The sequence below is a fragment of the Humulus lupulus genome, chromosome 2 (assembly GCF_963169125.1).
Source record: "Humulus lupulus chromosome 2, drHumLupu1.1, whole genome shotgun sequence".
NCBI classification, from domain to species: domain Eukaryota; kingdom Viridiplantae; phylum Streptophyta; class Magnoliopsida; order Rosales; family Cannabaceae; genus Humulus; species Humulus lupulus.
This window is the reverse complement of record NC_084794.1, coordinates 274,294,481-274,299,419: the sequence shown is the minus strand read 5'-3', so window position 1 is coordinate 274,299,419 and position 4,939 is coordinate 274,294,481. Positions and strand designations below refer to the sequence as shown.

Below are 4,939 nucleotides of genomic sequence, written 5' to 3'. Positions count from 1 at the left end.
GTTTGTGTACCCTAATTGATTATCATCTACAACATCACAAACAACATTTTATTTATGCAAAAAATATATATATATATATATAATTCACTGTTTCGAATCATATTGCTACACATTTTGATTACTTATTAGAACTAAGTAAACTAAGTTGTTGTCTATGTTTTCATCAAGTAACACGTGACACACTTTAAAAGGAATTATAAGATTCCACAAAAGTTGATTAAGTCTCCTGGAGTCTATTCTGAGCTCTACGGGAGATAAGTTCATCCTTCAACCACAGTTCGCCACCACCGAAGGATTACATCCTCCTGGAAGCGTCACTTCCTGAGGATCATGTCCCAAGATGGTGCTCCAAGTCTTACTAGACTATCTCCTCCCTTCATTTCCTCCAAATCTGTAAGGGCCTTCCTCTGGTCCAGGAGAAATGTAGCCAGGTATCAAGCACAATGACCCTGGACCACAGACAACTTTCTGACACCCACTGTCACATGGATCGTGGTGTCAACTTCTTACAAACGGCAACATGGCTATACCACAACATCGCCCAACATGGAAAAACATACAGCTACCACCGTGGTAGTGTCAGAGGCGTTTCCTCCAACAAAATAGTGGGATGACATTCCCTTCTTTGGGCCCACCAAGATACGTTGGAGCTCACCAACTCATTTAGTACGAGAATGTTCATTTATCATGTAATAAATCTCAATTAAGGGACAATAATTGTAATTAGCTCTAATTAATGAGCTTAATTGCCCTAGCAGCCTATAAATAGGGATATGACACACATTGTAAATGATTTATATTCTTATTTCAGAGTGAGTCTATACGTTGCTTGAAACCCAAGAGAACTTGAGCATTGCAAGTTTTTAGCATTCTAATACAAGTGACTTGTGGACTAGGGTTGATTTACTACCTGAACCACGAAAAAATCCGTGTTCAATTTTATTTTCTTTAAGTTTTAGTTTAATTAGTTGTTAGCAAAAAAGCTAGCCAACATAAGTAAAATTGTGTAGACTCACTCCAAGAAACATAGACTATTGCGATGACAACTGTAACACCCTCACTTATTTTAGTTAAAACCATATTTGAGGTGTTACGTTTTAAAACTATATCATAATTTATTATTGCGGAAGTCTGGACATTTTTTTTTTTTAAACTTGGAAACTTATTTCACATTATTTACATTAAACATAAAGTGTGTCTCAAACATATTATACATAAGTATTAAATAACCCAATTTATTTTCAAAACATAACTTCACACTTTATTACAAACATCTCACTGATAACTGAAATAACTCACAAAAGGTCGATATGTTCATATGTACAAATCAGGGTCAGGACCATGCTTCAGTTCTCCTCATGTCATTCACACATTTCTTTCTCTACCTGCAACACAAGACAACTGTGAGCCTAAAGCTCAGTAAGCAAAGTAATGCATGCAATGCTAATGATTACCCAATATCAATGGACATACACAACTTCTTTTTAAATTTTGGGCCCCTTAATATTGTGCACACTGTTTGAATTGGTCAATGCCTGCAGGGCTTGTTACACATACAATATAAAATCTCATGGGTTCTCCTTCGGCTAGCCATCACCACAGTAGGGCACATTAAAAACATTATTCCATCGTTGCCCCGTCGGGCTCAAGAGTTAAGGCGGCCACACACTGTGGTGTCAATACATATAACAATAACTCATATGGAGGAGAAATAAAAACGGAAATATGGCAAACAATATAATTGGTTCACTAAAACCTGGCCCAAATTATTGGGCAGCCACTATAAGCCTACTATAGGCCTCCGTTTACACTTATTAACACTTTCATTTGCCTTTTCAAAACAGTGGCACTGAACTTAAACTTCTTATTACAAATTTCTTTTATGTTACACAAAACTTGCGAAGGCATTATATGATTAATCATCATAATATTATGCATGGTCTTATATCATATAATAATTTATCATATCACTATTATGCCATGCATACAAATTTATGATGAAGTGTCAATGTATGTTAATACCACTTACTCACAAAATATTCATATAATGCATACTTTCACATAACATGTAATTCTTGTGTTGCAGTTGAGTACTTTACTTACCTTCTGTCCAAAATATAATTCACCGTGTAACAAGTGGTGTCTTAGGTATTGATGTGCTTATCCTGACAATGGCATGGATTTCTCATCATAATGATGGCAGTAATACATTGAACTCTCATTTAAAAATACCCATAAAACATCATATCAAATTTCATACCCAAAACATGCCTAAAATGCCTTAAACCACCTAGATCGAGCATTAGATTTATCTTAGACATTTGGAGAAATTTTGACAGAGTTTCCCCTTAATTTTAGCTATCCTCAAATATCAAAATCAACCAATAATCAACATCAAATAACCTGCCATAACCATATATATCCTGAATACCAACATAATTCATCATAAAGTTATCATATACCGATTTTGATAAAATTTTAATTTCCTAGATCATCACCTAAATTAAATGAGTCTCCACATCTATTCAAACATGTATAAACATATATAATCTCTTATAAACTCAATCAAATAACCAAAAATCATCTTGTATTCCAAGAACCCCAAAAACCTCATAAAACACAAAATTTCACTTACCAAGCAACTTTTCGGCGAAAACACTCTCTTCAAGCTTTTATAAACCTCAAACCACTTGGAAACCCCAAGAAATATCTTAAAAAGATAAAACACCATATATAAGCTTTCAGAAAAATTCAAAAACATGGTTTAACTTCCAAGTACAAGAACTTACCACAAAAAGGCTAGAACTAAGCTTAATCTACTTCTTTGGCTTTGATTTCACTTGGATCTCCTTAGAATTTCTTCAAACCAGCCAAGAAATGGTTTTTGGTTTTCTTTAATCTCTGTTTTTCAGAGTAATGGTCATGCAAAGTGATAAGGTTGATGAAAATTCTTTATTTTCAATGATTTAGCCTTATTGTATCAAAATTTGACACCTTTCATCTCATCATTTCACCTTTTGACTTATGAAAACCTTATCACTTCAATAATTTCGACTTAATCATCTGCTAGGCCTATTATCCTTATGTGTAAAACACTCACACCAAACCTTAGGTCCATATGACTTCATACCCAATAGTTATGCTTACTCGATCGAGCGTAGCACACTTATGCTAAGCTCGTTTTGACTTTGCATCAATACCACTGATTATGTGTACCTCCCATCAAGAATTGATCTAATGGTTCTAAAACCATTTTTACATCATCAATGAGATCTTAATCATACCTCGATTACATTTGGTAAATCCATAAATACTCAATTTTACACCGAAATACTAGTAATCGACATTGTACTATTTTTCACTACTTAGTCTATTTTGCCTTCTATATCTTACTTTCATCACTTAATTCCATGCCTTGTCCATATTTTTCACACTTTCTTATATCTTGAGCACATCAAACACCCATAAAAGACAACTCAAATGCCACAAGGTTAATAATATTGAGCATACATATAGACATCACATACACAACTTTTATACTTATACATGAAAACACTTATAAGAATATGCATATGCTCAAATTATACATATTGTATGATATGTAATGCAATGCAATCATGTGATTATTGGCTATATTATATCAAAATAATGTGGGTGCTACAACAACCATTACTACAACAAATTCTAAAAATTATTGTAGTAGTTGTTGTTGAAGAGATGTTTTTTTGGTGACACTATAGATACTAAAATCATCACATTTTATTATTCAAATCGTCATATTTAAACATGAATTGTGGCGATAATATTTAAATTTTTTCGCTGTAATAATCCTAAAATATAGTCGCAATTGATTTCATTTTAAAAAAAAAAATAATAACAATAATTTTATTATATTTTATTGTATATGTTTATTATGGGCTTAGGCCCTAATTAGATTGCATTGTATATATAATACCCTAAGGTGAATTAATAAAAATCAAGGAAACTAATTATTCCAATTTTTTCATGGTATCAGAGCCCTAGCAGCCTAGCAAGCTCCTACCGATTGATAATTTTTTTAAGATTTCCTTCCTGATCGACAACAACCACCCAGATCGCACTGCTTCATTCACTTGTTCTTTACAATATTTTTTCTCTCTTCCAGTCTATCAATTAATCTGATCTTCAATCCCCACCAATAGTTTTTTATATGATTCATTTTTTTTCTATTCCAGTCGTCCAGCCACGTTAACCAGCCACATATATATAATAACACCCCATCACCATATATTACCACCACACTCAGTCGACTATATATTCAATTGTTTATCAGTCACCCACCATCTATCACACAGTTGACCAACCTTTCATACCTTTACCGTATATATATATATATAACCATCCTACCGGTTCCCACCCTATTTTACTAAGCCATTATATATATATATAAACCCAAACAGTCGCCTACCTCAAATCTATTACCTTATTTTAATCACCACCAATCATCCTCACCATGGGCGACGATGGAAAAATCGATCCTCGCTCTCCCTATTATCTTGGGTCTGGGGATTAACTCGGAAATATGATCACTCACATGATCCTCCCTAATGACAATCATATTGCACGGGCACGTGCAATTAGGTTGTCCTTGAAAGCTTGTCGAAAATCTGTGTTTATTGATGGGACGATTACCAAACCGACGAAGAAGAAGAAATAACTCGATTGGGACACTGTTAATTCTATGCTTATCTCATGGATCACACAGACTCTTGATCCAAAATTGTCGGCCTCCATTCCTTTTCATGATGAAGCCAAATGTCTTTGGGGTTATCTTGAGAATCGCTTTTGTGTGGCCAATGGTCCTCGACTTCAACAATTGAGAGCCGATATTACCAATTGTAAGCAAACTCTGACTATGTCTATTGATGATTATTATACTCGTTTGATGGGATTGTATGAT

General features: G+C 34.0%; 1 long non-coding RNA gene across 1 annotated transcript; it reads right to left on the bottom strand.

Moving 5' to 3' along the window:
* Positions 1–1,215: 1,215 nt before the first annotated feature.
* Positions 1,216–2,408, bottom strand: LOC133816694 (uncharacterized). Its single transcript, XR_009885416.1, has 2 exons — positions 2,104–2,408; positions 1,216–1,385 (listed from the first exon to the last, which is right to left on the bottom strand). It is a non-coding gene; the product is annotated as an uncharacterized LOC133816694 (long non-coding RNA).
* Between the last annotated feature and the right edge of the window lie 2,531 nt (positions 2,409–4,939).